We start from the raw sequence: 19443 nt of genomic DNA on the forward strand, positions 1-19443 counted from the left end.
ACCCAAATTTTGTCAATTGACATTTTTCTCTAAATTAACAGAAAAGAGCATTTTTCTCTAAATTAACAGAAAAGAGCATTTTTCTCAAATGCTGTGATTGAGAAATAGCTAAGTCTAACATATAACACCTTTATCAAACTCAAATTCAGGTGTACTGACATACATACAATTATGTGTATATGAATATGCATGAGTATCATCCTAATTTGGATCCATTTAATAATTCCTAAGAAAGGAGTCTATGACAAATCAAATAAGGAATAAAAAGTTCATCTGTTCTCCATTTCATGGTTCATGAATCAGAGCAAGGGAGTAGGAAAGGCTTGGACTTGGCAGCCAGATAGGCCTGGCTATGAATTTTTACCACTACCAGTTGTCTAATTTAAGGGCCTCTCTGTTCACTCATCTATAAAAGTAGGCTAGTAGCTACTTCACAGGATGGTAAGAATGGAAACAGATAGTACAGAAAATCCCTTTTAGAATGCCTCACATATGCTGCCTTAAATATTTACTTGTAAAAAAAAGCACGACAGGATGTATTTTCTTTTTTTTTCAAGCCCTTTGGCACCCCCTCACCCCAAGAGATGCTTACGTAACTTCTAAGTGATCATCTCCATTTCCAAACTAATCTGTATCAGTAGATTTATTCAGAGTCATGCTTTAAGCCTTTCATTCTCTGGATCCAAACTCTGTGGGACTTCACCAGTCTAGTCCCAGAGTTTAATTCCTCAGATAGGCATTCCACATCTTTTTTTGTGCCCTCCCTGCCTCACCCCAACTCTCCCCAAAATCGGGCCCCAAACTTCCATTGCCTTTCTCTATATCCAATACCCCAGAAGATGTATTCAAGGCCCAGCTTCCTGCGTTTGAGTACTTCCTTGCCTCTTTTTATTTGCCCAGGGATCCCTTATTTAAAATGCCCCTTTCTCTCTCCCTCTCCGTGCAGGTGGAAATAACAGCCCCTTCCTCCAAGTTTCTTAGTTCCCTACAGCATGAGCCATAAACTTCCTGGTGACCCTCTTCTGCTATTGGCTTGAATGATTATTTTAAACCTGTTGCTCTTAGCCTCTTGCCGTTTTACCTCCTCTACAGACACACCCACAGCATCATCGTCAGGAGCCTCTTAACCACAGACAGTGAGTCTTACACAGAGTCCCCCATTGAAAATGATAGGCTTAAATCCTGTAGGATAAACTTGTCCAGGTTCACCCTCCTCACAACTGTAAACTCTAAGTGGAGGAGGGGGATGAGGAAGGGTGGGTATCCCTATGGGTCTTTGAAGTCCCCAGAAGAATGTAAAGGGGGAAACAGGAGAACACAACCCCATCGCGATTTCACCATCCTTACTAAGTACAAAGGGTAAAAGAGCCAGAACCTCTCAACGAAAACTGTCTTTGAAATTATTTAAATGCAAATAATTTTACACAGACCCACCAAAAAAAAATCTCTGGCACATTTTTTAAAGTTTGAAGGAAAAAGAAACAATCCTTGAGTAAGCTCCAGTAAGAGCAGAAGAAAGGCTGTCTTGATGAGCTTTAATCTCGAGAGAACAGCTGACTGGATGATTCCATTCAGTGAAAAATCAGACTCACTCACTCTTGCCCTGGCACTGAGATCTAGACGTTCTCTGACTCGAGAGTTCCAGGGCACGGACTTCCCTAGGTCCAGAGAGGTTCTTCACAGTTGACAGGGTACTAATTGACGAACACAAATCCTGTGTTTACAGGGCAGCTTGAAACTCACAGAAAGTAACACTGCCATCTACCCAGTGTAAGGGCTAAGTAACAGAAATTACTATAAATGGATGAAAACAGCAGCCAAGATTCTCCTAAGCTCAAAACAGACCTTAACCAAAGAGCAATGATGCCATCATTCAAACAAGACACCGTGCTTGGCTAGCACAGGGAAAGGGAGTGAAGTATCCACCAGCAAAGCACAAAAGAAATGTACAGAATCTGAGGAAGATTTTGTGGGGGAAACGGTTTGGCACAGACACAGAAGAATACCATATTTAGTGATCTTTAACAACATTACGGTGCCCGGGCGAGCTTCCTAGGAGTCCCAATCCCTCAAAACAATTATCAATATTAAAGTGCAGCTGCTCTGCTTTCTGTTCTATTGCTTTTATTAAAAAAAAAAAAAAAGAATCAGTGATTTATTATTCAGATTTAATACAACCTAGTCAGCCTTTCAGAAATGTAGATTTTGCAACTAAGATAATGAATGGAAATTAACTTCAGGAAAACAGATTCATTCCTCACTTCTTTTTCCTCAAAATTACAGACCCATTTGAACATTTCACTGTTTTCTTATCCAGATACAAACTCCCACACAAAATGAATATTGCTATTCTAGCAACACCTAAATTTGAATGAAGTTATTCAGAACTATTTTAAAAAGATGCTTTTTAGTAATACAGATAAATCTGTATTTTGTATAATTACATGAGTAATTACATAAAGCTCAACTTTGACCTTACTGTTATATGTATTACTAACTTTGCCGTATAAAAAATATAAACCAAGAGTAAAAATTAAATGTGCAGTTCAAATTTATTAATTCAGCATTTAAAAATTCCTCTTCCAAGTTAAGACCATTCAGTGGAAAATCTGTAATAAATGCATTTCCTAGTTTCTACCAAAGGAAAATTTTGTATCACTTGTTTATATACATTTATAAATTTTCGACTGTATTTAAACATGATCCAACTTATTAACACAATGGTGTATTTTTAATATTTGCTGCAACTTAGTCATTAGAGAATATATCGTTCTTTTTCAAAAGACATTAAACTAAAATACTAAATGACTAGGTTTTCAGACGCACTTTCAAGTCTGTCTAAATTAAAATACTAAGTGAATTAGTATTACAAAAGAAACTTATAACTGATAAGTTAAAATATTAATGTGAACACTTAATAGGTCAAGCCTTTGACATTAACCAAAGTCACAATATTAAAGCAGTTAGAGTGAGCATTCTTCTATCAGGAAAGTTTTTGTGTCAGGTAATTTCTCCCATGTTTCCATTATAAGCATAAGAGGATGTTTCTCTCCTTGTATTCCTGAGGAACAAACAGTAATCTGTTCTTCTAGAGATAGGATGGTATTAACCGCTTCTTTCAGAACAGAACATTTGGCGTAATATGGTTTTGTAGAGTTCTGTGAAGTAAGCGGTTAGGAGGGGTGAATTATCACAGGTAGCCTGGCTTCTGGCTCCTCATGGCAGGATTGCACAGTAAATCTCCAGTGTTTCGTGTGTACTGAGGCTGGAGGTGAGGTTGGAGGTTAACGACTGGTCTTTCACTGAGTATTTTAACATTAAAAAAAAAAAAAAACCTAATAAGATTTTTTAAATCCCATTTAGAATTAAGTTAATGTTATTAAAGATAGATCCTCATTTTAAAAGTTCTCTCCCTTTTTCATTTTTTTTTTAGTTACAAAACTTTTCTCTTGCCTTACTCTCTTCTTAGCCTAAAATTTGCCTGACTTACATGGGATTTTTCACAAAGCAGGTCCATAATATCACGACAAGATTAGATTATTTCGTGTCCCTTAATGAAAGAAAGAGCCTCCTTAATCTTGGTTAATGGTCAAATAGACAGCTCTCTGGCCAGGACCCTCCGGAGTGATTGGGCAGTGTTTACAATTTACAGAAAGTTAAGACAGTTTGCGTCCCTGGCCCCGTGTAGTCTGCTCTCTGGCTTCTTTTGCCTCTGATCCAGAGTTCAGCGGTACTCACAAAATGAATTCTGGACAAGTAACAGGTTCAGGAAACACTAGTCATGTGCAAATCCAAAGAGTCAGATAACTCCTTGAAAGGGGTTATAGCACAAATCTATCTTAGAGTGAGAGTCCCTGCAACAGCTATGGGAAGGCGGAGCGAAGGCAGCGAGCGAAGGAGTTCAGGTCTCACTCCCCATTTACCTCGGGTTGAGGAGCTCCTAGCAGAGAAACCACAGGAGGAAGGAACAGGCAACTTGCCTCTAGCACCAGATAAAGACAGACCCATTGACTTCAAGGATCCACAACAGTTAAAACCAAAAGTTAAAACCAACACTGACTCAAAGATGGTAGCTGGCATGTGAAAGGAGCCATGGAGTTAGGTGGTACAGCAAGTAGCAAAGGGAGAACGCACTGCCCCCACTCACAGCTGAGGGGCTGGGGGAGGAGGAGGAGGAGAAAGAAGCCAGGACTCAAGGTTTTGCGCTGAACAATGCCTGGGCTGCCTGGTGAAAGAAATTGGGAAGCCAAAGGAATTCATTACGCTTTCTCAAAGAAAGATAAATCTATTCTTTCTCCAGAACAAATAACATGAAGGGAAGTTAGAGGTATGCCCCACTTGCTACGGTTATGAGAGACAATAACCGGCAGGTTGCTGTGACATAGCCCGGTCAGGTAGATGGATTCAGGCTTTGGTAGTGGTGCCCAGACATCCCATGAGAAACTGTATTTCATTTCAATTGAAGATAAAATACAAAAAGGTTGGAGTCAAAAGGATTCTTACAGATCACTGTTCTACCACTCTCATTTTGCCCAAACCCAGAGTGAAGCTCAAGAAGAAATGACTACTTATGGTTTACAAAGCTACCCACAGGCAGAACTGTTTACAGTATGCATGATTTTTGCCCACTGCTTTTAGGGTAATTATTATTGCTGAGCTGGGAAAAGGCATTTCCATCCTCACTACATTTACATCTTTCCTTTCTTCATTCAATAAACATCAATTGATTAATAAGTACTAGGCACTAGACCTGAACCTGGAAGACTCTCCTGGAAAACCTCAGAAAATGAATGTGGCAGATAGTGGTACCAAGTTTGACAACAGGCAAAACACTGAAGTCAGTCAACTAAAATCACAGACCACCAAGTACTAAGTACAAAGTTAGGAGGAACTGCGATATGAAAATTGGAATGGATTGTGCAAGTATAATCAGATACCAAAAGAACCAATGGCTGAGAAAAACAGAAGTAGGTGAAGGACAGAAAAGGGGAAAGAGTGGCAAATAGAAGTTGTCATTTACTCGAGCTTTTGGGACTTTTGCAACACAGAACAAAGCACAGGTTGCAAACAGTCCTCTGTGGGTCACTCTTTCTCTATTTCAATTCAAATTAAGGAAAAAAGAAATCAGTAAAAGATGTGTACATTTCTCTGCCCAAACTATCTTCAGAAGGCAGGAATAGCTGACAACTTTCGTTTAACATGAGAACATTACATTATTATGATGTAGTTTTCCTGGGAGAAAAAACTTAGCTAGCAAACATACCCAGCAATTTCAGGATGTCTGGACTTAACTGGGCTTGAGAAAAGGTGTGAGTGACAACTGGAAAACTAAGAAATACAAGCAGCTGCTGCAAAGGATAAAACTAATTTTAAAAAGGTCATCAGGATTATTGTTAAAATGGTGTTACAGGCAACTTACAAAATTACTTAAAAAAAAAAACTAGTCATTTTAAAGAACTATATAAGAGATATAGAATGAGAACATTTATACTCAGCTAGAGGGAGGATTAAGATGTAACAAGTTCTATGGAAATCCATTTGCCATGATCCTACAGAGTTTGAGGTTGGGTTGACCTAGCATTTCTACCCATGAACATACATCCTAGAGAAATAGTATGTGCATAAAGAGGCATGAATAGGACTCTCAAGACTTTTTCCTTTGCAGTTTTATCTCCCATAACAAAAACTGGAGACAATCTAAACAGCCATCAAAAGAAAGTGGATAAATAAATTGTGGTATTTTCATACAATGAAATACAACTGTGATCATAAATGAATTACAGGTATAAGCAAGGATGAATCTCTCAAACATGCTGAGTGGCAAAACAGGTGTTGCAAAAGAAAACATATAGTATTATTATTTATATAACATTCAAAAACAAGCAAAACTTAATGTAGGGGATACATAAAACGTGGGAAAAAACTATAAAGGAAAACATGGAATTAATAAACTCAACATTCAGGATTGTGGTGGTAGTTAAAGAGAGGTGATGGAATCTGGGCCAGGCATAGCTCTATTTCCTAAGTTAGTGGTAGGTACTCAGTTATTCATGTTAATGTTATTCTTTGTATCTTATTCACATGTTATAAATACTCCTTGTATATATAGCATTTTCTAAATACTATGGGGTTACTTCTATTTTTAAAAAGCTCTCAGAAATAACACTATATTTAGCAAACTATTTTAAAGGTACTTTTTAAGTATCTGCAAGTAACAAGTACCTAGCACACACTCAGGACTTTATAAAATTATCTCTTTTAATTCACAGAGCAACCCTCTGAGGTAAACATTTTCATTCTTAGTTTACATAGGAGGAAACTGAGATGTCTGTTACGTAGATTGCCCAACATTACATAGTTAGCAGCGGTAGAATTCAAACCATATCTAACTCTGAAAACCACGGTGTGTCCGTAGGTAGGACTATCTAAAATACAACAGCACAGATAAATTTCCAACATAAACACAAAACTGACTTGTTATACTGAAGTTTACTATTTTAATTCATCTTAGCATTTATAATGCATCCCTAGATCATATTCTAATATTGACAACTTTATGTCATAGTACCTCATTATTACTTCATAATCACAATTTACCATTAAACTCTATAAATTCTAAAACTGGCAACAGATACCAAGTATGTTTATGGAAATTCTCAATTTGGCTGTACTTCTTTTCATAACCTGACTTTCTCTAAGACTGGAAGTTCAAGGAAAGTTAGCTGCTGGTAGGCTGAAACACATTCTCATTTCACTGCCCTCCCATCAGGGACTCACTTGCAAGCAAGCAAACAGGCTTGCCAAGTGAGAAATTACTCACTTCCACCCTCTTTTTCCTCATCTTTCTTCCAATAATACTTCAAAACCTAATTTTAAACTCATGCAGGAAACCTGATTAATACCACCTGCTTTTCTCTACTCCATTAACTCTGGGCCTCTTTGGCACACATACAGCACAACTCATTTATATAATTATTTGTCAGCTTTGTACTTCGGTGTTGTTTTAATTTGCATGTGTGTCCAGCCTGAAAGAGCCACTGAAAAGTGTTTACAAGTTTATTTCTTCTGAGCTATGCCCTAACTCATTCTTCTTTGCCCAAAGCACCATCAACTGTGCTCTGTAAACAGTAGTCACTTAATAAATGCTGATTGACTTACTACAGCGGAACAATTCGCCTCTGGTATTTCTCAATGTCCCAGTGACTCCTCCACATCTACAAACATGCTGGAGATGATACCAGGTACCGTTAGAGGCTTGGGGTCTTCCTGAGGGTGCCTGGGACAAGAAAAACACAGAGAGAGACCAAAGACAGTCAGGAGAAACACAGAGAGAGGGAACATGGAAATAAACAGAGGACAGAACAGAGTGAGAGGAGCCAAAGAGTCAGGAGTTACGAGAGACACTCAGAGACAGGGAAGAGGTCAGCAATCCAAACTTGGGTTTTAGGTTGGAAACCACATTTGTGGTATTATTGACTCCTGTAATAGGTGCATTCATGTTACTAAATTTATGATATAACTGACCACTTCAAAGTTATTTCTAAGGTTTTTCTGAGCTTGTAACTTTATTAAAATTCATCTTTACGTGGAAGCATCTTTGGAGACCTACACACAGATACAAACATGATTCTCATATTAACCCAGCTGTAAATAAGGAAATATTTTTCTAATTCTTCAGTTTAGAAACTGGTTACTTCAGAGAGGTAATGTGACTTGCCCAAGGTCACAAGCAAGAATATGATAATTGGGGCCCCAAATCTTCTGATTCCAAACTCCAGTGCTTTTTCTGATATCCTATGTTCTCTATAAGAAATGAATCATATATAAATCCAAATTGTTTGTATAAAATAAAGTTCAAACTACACATTCAAGATAAAACTTTCTATCTGTTCAGACAATGAACTGCCGAGGTTACTCGCTAGGATACTTTACTTCAGAGCTTCATTTATTTTAAAAAATCTATCAGAAAAAAATTAAGTAGAATAAAACTATATCAGAATGACAGAAAATTTCAAACAGAAAGGAAATTACATGAACAGGCACTTGACAAAATTTTAACATTTTAAAAAAAGGAGCTAGAGTTAGTTCATTGCTTTTACAACTGTAATTTCAAAGTTTTGGTGATTCAACAAATTTCAGCTGAAAGATCAAAAGCTCCACATTTCAATGAGTTCTTACATCTAAGTACTAATAAACCTGTCTCAAATGTGTTCTCTCATAATGTCGTACCTAAAGTCTATACTGCAATTCTATTTCAGGGTACTACATACAGTAGCAATGATTTAATGCACCACTCTTTGTAACCATTAGTATTTTCTCTTGAGGAATTCAGATGCTCTCCTAAATAATCATGCCCTTTTAGAAGCAATCAATTGTAATCAATTTTCTGTAATTGTCAGAAAAGCTCCTTTGATACAAGTGTAATAAGCATGTGAGTGGATTTCACAGCAAGACAAGATAATAAGACCACAAAGAAATTTCTATTCAATTGTGTATCAATATTTTCCCATGTTCAGCAATTTTTTAAATTGTCAAATCAGGCCTAAAGTATAGTACTGTTCTGCCCTCTAGTGACTGGCTAGGTTCTGTTAACTACGTGTGTTTTTTAATTGCTTTTTGAGCAATACTTAGGGTTTTTTTTTTAAATACATATGACAGTGCTTTTTTATAACTGAATAGGGAACAAAGGGAACTGGTCAAATTTAAGATACGGCTTGTGGTATGAACACAATGCAGGAAAGATAACACAATTTCTTCTCATAAGGATGGTACACCTAAGTATTACAAACAAAAAAAATTTTATATCATTTATTCCAATCTTTATTCATATTTTTATGCAATTTATTTGGAAAGGCCAAAGAATTACATTCAGTTTCTTTGCTAAAAACTTTACAAATTTCACAACTATAAATCCCAAATTGGTTTAATTATATTATTTTGGAGTCTGAGGTATCAAGGCAAGTGGTACTACATATACCACACATAGATGAACAATTTTCTAATAATTATAACAGAGCCAAAATATGCTTAATACAAAACTATACTGAACATTATTTACCTTTAACTGTTTCAAGTGGCACTTAGGATTTTTCTGAACCTCAGTGTTGTCTTTAAAAAATTGTCACTTTATATGTGGAAACATTAATCAAGGATGCCAGTTAAGACACATTTATTACACAGAGATTCACCATAGTATTTTGACGAAGGGTACTTCTTTCCCTCTTAGTTTCTCTTGCCATAAACCTCTTGTAAGAAACCAATGCATCTCTAGAACAGCATTTCTACACTCACTAACCCTAAGCATACTACTTCTGTGTCTACACACTTATGTTAAAAACAAAATTTGTACACATGAATGTAAAAGGATACCTGAACATGTGAGGATAATCCACAGGCAGTATGGTGGTGTGGTTAGGAGCACAAACGCTGCAGCCAGACTGCCAGAGCCTGAATTCCAGCTCTGCCCCTATTAGCAGTATGACCTAGGGAAGATTACTTAATTGCTCTGTGTTTCAGTTTCCTCAGGTACAAAACGGGAGTAAAGAGAGACACCTACCAATAGTAATGTTTTATATCTTCGTAAGTATTTGGGTTATACAGGTACATATATGAGATTATCAAAATCCAAAAAATATATATTTAAGATTTGTGTATTTCACTGAATGTAAATTTTACATCAAAAGAAAAGACTTGTACATAAATACTGAGCTACAATCAATAATATACATGCTGAAGTAATTAGGGGATTTGCAGTGATGTCTTTACTTTTAAATGCATCAAAAAGAAATTGAACTGATGATGGATGCACAGATTATAGGTATGTAATAAAATAAGTATAGTAAAATGTTAATAGTTAAATCTAGGTGGTGAGTATAAACATATGCTATATGTTTGAAGTTTCAAAATAAAACATTGAGGGGGAAATACATCTACCTTTCAAATAGTTGATGTGAAGAGTAAATAAATAAGGGAATTAAATATACAGAAGAGAGCCTGAAAATCAACAGTAGAGAATGGCGATATGTTTAAGCAAATGAAAACTATTCATCCCTAGTTGGAAGGAAAAGGTAAGAAAGTAGTAAGGGGGCTTCCCTGGTGGTGCAGTGGCTGAGAGTCTGCCTGCCAATGCAGGGGACACGGGTTCGAGCCCTGGTCTGGGAAGATCCCACATGCCGCGGAGCAACTGGGCCCGTGAGCCACAATTACTGAGCCTGCGCGTCTGGAGCCTGTGCTCCGCAACAAGAGAGGCCGCGACAGTGAGAGGCCCACGCACCGCGATGAAGAGTGGTCCCCGCTTGCCACAACTAGAGAAAGCCCTCGCACAGAAACGAAGACCCAACACAGCCATAAATAAAATAAATAAATAAATAAATAAATTTTTTTAAAAAATAGAAAGAAAGTAATAAGACATTGGGCTCTACTGGACCAAGTAGTTGCCATCAAGGTTGTTAAAGCTCAAATTTCAAATATTTACATCATTAACCTGCATGGGCCATGTAGAGAACATGGTCTTTGAAAGTCAGAAAGAGCTGATTTGAATCCTGGCTCTGCCTTCAATTACTCAAGAAGCTCAGACAATTTATTTAAATGTTCGGAGCCTCAGTTCTCTCATATGTATAATATGAGAGTAATGATACCTACATCTAAGAGTCATTGTGAAGATTAGAAACACACACACATACACACACACAGAAATTAGCACATGAAATGCAAATAATAACTACTGCAGTTCTTTAAAATTATAATCATTATTACTACTTAGGGTGAGTCTTTTATACCCTTACAACTATTCTCTGCAGATGGAAACAAAAGTGGCTATGTATCTGATTCTAACCTAGAAATTTCATATGCAGGTGACCCTACTAATCCAAAGAGCTTTTTACAGGATCTTTATTAAAACAGTAGGCCTTTCTAAAAGTACCAGTGTACTTAAGAGTAAAAGAAGAACTGGCAATGACAGGGAATTCACTTATCCCTCTGTAATGCCAATTATAATAAATGTAAGTCCTACGGGTGAGGCATTTAGGAAGTATGTTTGCTGATGATATTTTAAAGAAAGTCACACTTAGTGTATCTGAGGAAATAATATTAGCATCTGGATAAGATCTGATTTGAAACAGTCTTAGGTAACACATTTAAAGAAAAGAATATTAAAACTATATTTATAGAAGATGAGTTCTATGCTCCCAGGGAGTGGCTTTGAGTCATTATAGATTACTCCATGAAGACAGTGGCTCAACATAGTTTCAGCTAAAAATAGAATCAAGAAAGTGGAAATGAAAAGGGGAATACTGAAAACATATATACAACTTGGCTTCTGCCTTGACCACTCTACAAAAACTGTTTCTCCAAATGTAAATCAAAACCACAATATCAGAATGGCTATCACCAAAAAGTCTACAAATAAGAAATGTTGGCGAGGATATGGACAAAAAGGAACCCTGGTACACTGTTGGTGGGAGCGTAAATTGGTGCAGCCACTACAGAAAACAGTATGAAAGGTTCCTCAAAAGACTAAAAATAGAAGTACCATATGACCCAGCAATTCCACTCCTGAGTATACATCCCAAGAAAATAAAAACACTAATTTGAAAAGATATCTGCACCCCAATGTTCATAGCAGCATTATTTATAATAGCCAAGATATCAAAGCAACCCAGATGTCCATCAACAGATGAATGAATAAAGAAGATGTGGTATATATGTGTGTATATATATATATGTACACACACACACACACACACACACACACACACACACACACACACAATGGAATACTATTCAGCCATAAAAAAGAATGAAGTTCTGCCATTTGTAACAACATGGATGGACCTAGAGGGTATTATGCTTAGTGAAATAAGTCAGACAGAGAAAAATAAATATTGTATATTATCATTTATATGTGGAATCTAAAAAATAAAACAAATGAGTATAAATGAATATGACAAAACAGAAACATAATTATAAATACAGAGAATGAACTAGTGGTTACCACTGGTGAGAGGGAAAGGGGGAGGAGGGGCAAGATAAGGGTAGGGGATTAAGAGGCACAAATATTATGTATAAAATAAACAAGCTACAAGAATATATTGTACAGCACAGGGAATATAGCTAATATTTTAAGATAAATTCGAATGGAGTATAATCTATAAAATGCTGAATCACTATGTTGTACAATATAATGTTGTAAATCAACTATACTGCAATAAAATGAATTAATTATTTTTAAAACTGCTTTCTCCAAAGGACCCATGGATCACCTAACCCAAACACCCTTTTTTTTAAAAAAAAGATTTTGTTTTGGATGTGGACTATTTTTTTTAAAGTCTTTATTGAATTTGTTACAATACTGCTTCTGTTTTATGTTTTGGTTTTTTGGCCACATGGCATGTGGGATCTTAGCTCCCCGACCAGGGATCGAACCTGCACCCCCTGCACTGGAAGGCAAAGTCTTAACCACTGGACCGCCAGGGAAGTCTCCCCAGACACCTTTTTTAAGCATTAAATGTCTCTATTTTTCTTGAAAACTCTTTCCCATCTTCCTTAGCACTATACTCTATTGCTCTTCCCACCAAAGACCTGATTGTTCTTCTTTCCTTTAGACGTCTCTTAACAAGTAGGTAGGTGTTTTCAAAGGTTCTGTCTTAGCCATATTTTCTACTGTCACCAATTTTCAAAGTTTCAGCTCCACCTCTCTCTTAAGCTATACCCATCTTCAACCGGAATCTCTTCCAAACTCATCAAATTCATAAACGCATCCTATACATAATCACATGGATACTCTCTGCATTTCAGATCCAATCCATCCCAAACTTCACCTTCCCCTCCCACAAATCAGTTTCTACTACTATCTCTCTACATCTGGTAGTAGGATTATCTAAACATCTACACTTAAATTAAAAACCTACCTCTGACTTCCTTTTCAACAGTCCCCCACCGCTTCCTTCCCTCTTATGATTCCTTCTACATCCCCAACACAAGCTCAATCTGTTGCTAAATTCTACACATTAGTAGTTTGGTTCAAGCGATAAGACAGGATTTGTATTCTTTGAGAAACAGAGTGAAAGCTAAATTTACAATCACTAAAAACACACAGAAACAGACACACACAGGCTAAATAGTAGTAGGCATCAGACATTTGAGAAAATCATTGAAGAAATCCTTAAAAGTGAGTATCCATTAATTTTTGCCTTGCAAACCGGGAGAAGATTTATTTGATTTTGTGAGTTGGATACCTCAATCCAAAATATTTTAAGATACATCCAGACAGGGTATAACCTTCATAATGTCTCCCACGATGGTCCTATTTACAACTCTCAAATCCTATTAGAAAAACAAATTTCTTCTTACCTAGGATATGCATGCTAAAGCCCTCCAAACCAAACTTTCCAATGCCTACCTCTTTTACCTTCCAATCCATCCCATTTATATTGTCTGCTCAAAAATTTTCAGTGGTTTATCTGCCTTTAAGAAAAAAAAAAGTAAACTCACCGTGACATTCAAGACCCTCTTACAATTAGCTCGCGACCAAAATTTCCCATTTTACCCTCACAAACATCCCATCCAAATGGCAAAAGGGGTCTACAGGCATTCCTTGAAGATATTGTGGATTTGGATCCAGTCCACCTGAATACAGCAAATATCAACATAATAAAGCAAGTTGCACAAATTTTTTGGTTTCCCAGTGAATATAAAAGTATGTTTACACTATACTGTAGTCTATTAAGTGTGCAACAGCATTATGCCTAAAAAAATGTACATGCCTTAATATTTTTTTATTGCTAAAAAATGCTAACCATCATCTGAGCCTTCAACAAGTCATAAACTTTTTGTAATAATAACATCAAAGATCACTGACCACAGATCACTATGATGAATACAATAATAATGGAAAAGTTTGAAATATTGCAAGAATTACAAAAATGTGACAAAGAGACACAAAGTGAGAAAATGCTGTTGGAAAAAAATGATGCTGATAAACTTACTCGACATAGGGTTGTCTTGCCTTCAATTTGTAAAATATGCAATATCTGCAAAGCACAATAAAATGAGGTATGCCTATATTCGCCTTCTCCAGACTGCTGTATTTACTCCTCTGTGTAGTCTTCCCTGATATTCCTACCTGGGATTTTAGATCTTCCTCAGAACTCTCAATGAGGTTTATTTATGTACCTTTATTCTACCTAATTAGTTTGCCTTCTATTATCACATCGTGACCTTGACAGTGTCTAACACTTTGCACATAGTAAACATTTATCAGATAAACAAATAGAGGAGCAGAAAGTATATTACTCTATCTTTAAATAAAACATTTTTCCAATGAGATTACTATAGGGAGTTCAGGTTCTAAAAAGGAACACAAGAGCTGGAGAAAGAGTGCAAACACTCCTCACTCTTATAGGTGGGCCAGAAAGGTTTAGAATTTCAATATATGGTACACTAATAATTGAAAAAATATATAACTAAAGTCTATGAAATCCACAGTTGTTATGGTTAGAAAGTTCACACATTCGACTAGGAAAAGGCAAGATTGCTATAAAAAGATAACACCTAATACATACATGCTAACTTACAGAGCAGCTTTTTGAAGGAACCAAGGTATTTTCATAGACAGTCCTAAATTATCTTCAAAACCAGTTTAGATACACTAGAGATATTCAAAATTAATAAATAAAAGGTTACTAGGGACAAAGGACAAAGGCATACTGCTTCATGCTCATGTGCATGAAAATTATTAGAAATAAAAATACTTTCTTCTCTTGGATCAATTAATTGTGAAATGCTAAGCCAATGACCTAAAATGAAGGGAAATTTTGCTTTTCTAGTTATGGAAGAACAGAGTAAGGTCATGAGTTCACAGCTGTTTAAAATTTTTTAAATTTTTTATAGCTATCAGGTTGAGATAATCAATTTACAAAAATAGCTCTCATACTTTAAAATTCATTAAGAATTTATAATACAGCTCCTTGTTTTGTTAAAATAATTATAGTCTTTGAAGAAAATTGTGTAATTATAAAAATGTACTATTATGCTTAAATAATTTACTTGTTGTTTGAGGTGATAATTTTGTTAATACCAACAGTATGAGGTGATAATATTCCTGAAATAACTATAATCCACTGAATGATAGATGACTTATGTCCTAATACTTTCATATATTTTAGCTTCGATTATGCTTTAATAAAATTGCAAAGTTAAATTGGGCAAAGTATAATTAAACTCAAACATCTATTATTATGATTGTGTAGAAAATATTTTAAGATATCTAACAATATAAAGAATAAATGTTATTCTTTCCTAATGGCTTAAAGCAAGCCAATCCTGTATTCAATACACTTTTAATATAAGACGTGCAGTAAAATGACATTTCCCTTGTTGTGAATAGAGACAATAACATGCTGGAAATTCCATTTCAAGGAACAGTTAAAGCAGTAAAAAAAACAAGTCAAACGCCATTTTTGACCCACTGTCCATTGTGAGAACAAACATTTTCTTAGCAACCCTGCCAAGGTGCTGAGTTGGCAGTGTACCCTGCAGCACTTTTAATCCTCTTAAGAACCTTACATGGTCAGTATTCACCCCATTTCACAGATGAAGTTAAGTAACTTTCCCACAGCCCAATCAGTAAACAACTGAGTTAGATGTAGTCTTCTGTAGAGTCCATCTGACTCCACAGCCTATGCTTCCGAGATCAAATTACAGCTGAAAAAGTGATCCCATTTAAATTTGTCTTCTATAAGGAAATCTCTAAGTTTCTACCTATCCATAGTAATCTCCAGGAAGCAATAGTGATCATTATGCAGTTGACAATCTAGAGGCAAGAATAAGAATGTTTATAAGCATTAGGAAGTAAAAGTTCTAAAATATTTTTCATAGGCACATTATAAACTCTAATGTATGGAATAGTTTATAATAATAGAAGTAATCGGTAAAAAATTCTATGTCTTTGATGATTAGGTAAAAATTCATAAAAAAGAGACATAACTGGGACACCTTTACCATCAACAAGATAGATTTATCTTATGTTCTCTAAAAAGTGAAACTCTCAGTGAATAATAAGGAAAAGCAACACCCATTATGTTAACAGGAAAAACTAAACTTTCAAACTTGAAAACTATCATTCCTTTAAGTATTCATCTCACCAAATGAACTGAAAGGTGAGCTGTGTGCGCCATCAAATGGCAGGACAACATCACTGCTACAGGAAGAGGCTTGGTATTTAAACAGGGTATTGACAGTGGCTGCTGATTCCAAACTTTTCTCTATTTGCTCTTTATATAACACACCCATTTGATGACACGGAAACTCTAACAAAGCTGAAAACATAGCAGATATTCAAAAACAATATTAAGGGCATGGTTCAGAGTTTCAATTCGTGTCCATCCGGGTGCTGCCTGGATAGACAGATGGACATATACTCCTCTGCACATGGATACATCTCACATTCTGTAGGTTTCACTCTCTCTAATCTTCTAATTAGTGTGGCAAAACTAACAATGCTTGGGACACTGTTCACCACATAAATGGTATCTTCTTATTATTTAAGCCTTATTCAGAAGCCAGTTCCTCCCCATCTAGCTGGCTCTTTCAAGAGAAACCTGTACACTGTATGTGCCTATGATGACTCAACACCTTAAAACATTACATTCCTGAAGAGGAGTACTTCTGCCTCGAAGAGATGCTTGGTAATAAATGACTTTACAATAAAAGTTAAGGAAACACTGAAATAATTAGATAACTCATCTACTTTTTAAGAACAGTAATATAACCATGGCAGAGGCAGAACAACTGCAAATTAAGCAAATTATAAAAGTCTATGAAACCAAAACACAATGCTCTTCTCTAACATCCTTATAGATCAATTTGAATATAGAAATATCCTAAAAATAGTACCCCTAAGAATAAAACATCTAAATGTGGACTTTAGTCAACCTTTCGGCTACATATTAACTGAATCCAGGTACCATATAAAATCTCTTTAGGCCCAGCCTGAACCAATCTGCCTTCCTTAAATCTCAGAACCTTAACAGGCACTCCACTCACAGGGCCACTGATGGAGTGTTAGGGAAGTACTTGGCAGAAGGCTTACAACTCTTAATAAACCCCTGCTGACTCAATGGACACTATAAATGACAACAGCTACCCAGAAATTTTTTGCTGCTCATTTTAAGTTCTTTTTTTTTTTTAATTTTAAAAATAAATTTATTTATTTATTTATTTTTGGCTGCATTGGATCTTCTTTGCTGTGCGTGGGCTTTATCTAGTTGCGGTGAGCAGGAGCTACTCTTTGTTGTGGTGCGCGGGCTTCTCATTGCGCTGGCATCTCTTGCTGCGGAGCACAGGCTCTAGGCACAAGGGTTTCAGTAGTTGTGTCGCACAGGCTCTAGAGTGCAGGCTCAGTAGTTGTGGCGCACAGGCTTAGTTGCTCTGCAGCATGTGGGATCTTCCCAGACCAGGGCTCGAACCCGTGTCCCCTGCACTGGCAGGCAGATTCTTAACCACTGCGCCACCAGGGAAGTCGTTCATTTTCAGTTCTTAAGCTTACTAACATTTATTGATTATAGGACTAACTGCAACTTAAAGGCACAGAAAGATGTATTTTTAAGGAACACTCCCCTCCCTGAACTCAGATTGGGAAGAACAACTATCTCCAGGTAGACCTGGGGATGTTTATTAACATAAATGTCAATGGAATACATGATTAATAAATGTGAACTCCTGTATTACCAATTCACCAAATGTTCACTAAACAAGTTCCACATGCCAGACACTGTTTCTAGGTTTGGAGTATACAGCCATCAACAAACTAGCCTCTCTAATGTAAACTTAAGTCTCTTGGCTTCTTCAAGAGGTTATCTGAAAAAAATTACATGTATATACTCGTATACATTTACACTTATCTGTGTATGTACAGAATATCCAGTAAATACAGTATACATATTTTACATTAAAATGTATGGAAATTCTGACTGAAATGTTATGAGAAATTTTACCCCATTTGATCCATTTCTTTTCCTGGAGAAACACAATTCTCTGTAATAGAGATCAGAGGGAATATGGACTTCAGTATAAAAATAATTTATCCATCACCTTTCATAGTAGTAATAATGGATGAAGTGGTTATGTTTGACTTTATTTGTAATGTCCTTAACTAGTAAATTCAATATCACTAGACTGATCCTACTGTCTACAGAAGAAATACATTGCTAAAGTTTATCATATACAAGGCTTGAGTATCAGTCATTCTGTAAATAGCTTTAGAGGGAAACCGAAATCAAAAGCAGATAAGGAGATTGGTTCAAGATGGCGGAGTAGAAGGACATGTACTCATTCCATCTTGCAAGAGCACTGGAATCACAACTAACTGCTGAACAGTCATCAACAGGAAGACACTGGAACTCACCAAAAAAGATACCCCACATCCAAAGACAAAGGACAAGCCACAGTGAGACGGTAGAAGGGGCACAATCACAATAAAATCAAATCCCATAACGGCTGGGTGGATGACTCAAAAACTGGAGAACAATTATACCACAGAAGTCCACCCACTGGAGTGACGGTTCTGAGTCCCACGTCAGGCTTCCCAAACGGGGGACCGGGAATGGGAGAAGGAATTCCTAAAGAATCAGACTTTGAAGGCTAGTGGGATTTGACTGCAGGACTTCGACAGGACTGGGGGAAACAGAGACTCCACTCTTGGAGGGCACACACAAAGTAGTGTGCACATTGGGACCCAGGGGAAGGAGCAGTGACCCCATAGGAGACTGAACCAGACCTACCTGCTAGTGTTGGAGGGTCTCTTGCAGAGGTGGGGGATGGCTGTGGCACACCACAGGGACAAGGACACTGGCAGAAGAAGTTCCCGGAAATACTCCTTGGCATGAGCCCTCCCAGAGTCTGCCATTAGCCCCACCAAAGAGCCTGTAGCATCCTGTGCTGGGTTGCCTCAGGCCAAACAACCAACAGGGAGGGAACTCAGCCTCACCCATCAGCAGACAAGCAGATTAAAGTTTTACTGAGCTCAGCCCACCAGAGCAACACCCAACTCTACCCACCACCACTCCCTCCCATCAGAAAGCTTGCACAAGTCTCTTAAATAGCCTCATCCACCAGAGGGCAGACAGTAGAACCAAGAAGAACTACAGTCCTACAGCCTGTGGAACGAAAACCACATTCACAGAAAGAGAGATAAAATGAAAAGGCAGACGGCTATGTACCAGATGAAGGAGCAAGATAAAACCCAGAAAAACAATTAAATGAAGTGGAGATAGGCAACCTTCCAGAAAAAGAATTCACAATAATATAGTGAAGATGATCCAGGACTTCGGAAAGAAAATGGAGGCAAAGATCAAAAGATGCAAGAAATGTTTAACAAACACCTAGAAGAATTAAAGAACAAATAAACAGAGATGAACAATACAATAACTAAAATGAAAAATACAC

General features: G+C 36.8%; 1 protein-coding gene across 8 annotated transcripts in view; it reads right to left on the reverse strand.

The window, feature by feature from the left end:
- Window positions 1-19443, reverse strand: part of BBX (BBX high mobility group box domain containing) — a 282163-nt gene that overhangs the window by 134908 nt on the left and 127812 nt on the right. For 2 of the 8 annotated variants that reach the window (XM_082460370.1, XM_082460371.1), the window contains one exon: window positions 7159-7276. The exons of the other annotated variants lie outside the window; for them this stretch is intronic. The gene's annotated coding sequence lies outside the window, so the exon portion shown is untranslated. The remainder of the gene's footprint in view (window positions 1-7158; window positions 7277-19443) is intronic. 8 annotated transcript variants of the gene reach the window in all.

This window comes from Balaenoptera physalus (assembly GCF_965194825.1).
Source record: "Balaenoptera physalus genome assembly, chromosome: 4".
Taxonomy (NCBI): Eukaryota; Metazoa; Chordata; class Mammalia; order Artiodactyla; family Balaenopteridae; genus Balaenoptera; species Balaenoptera physalus.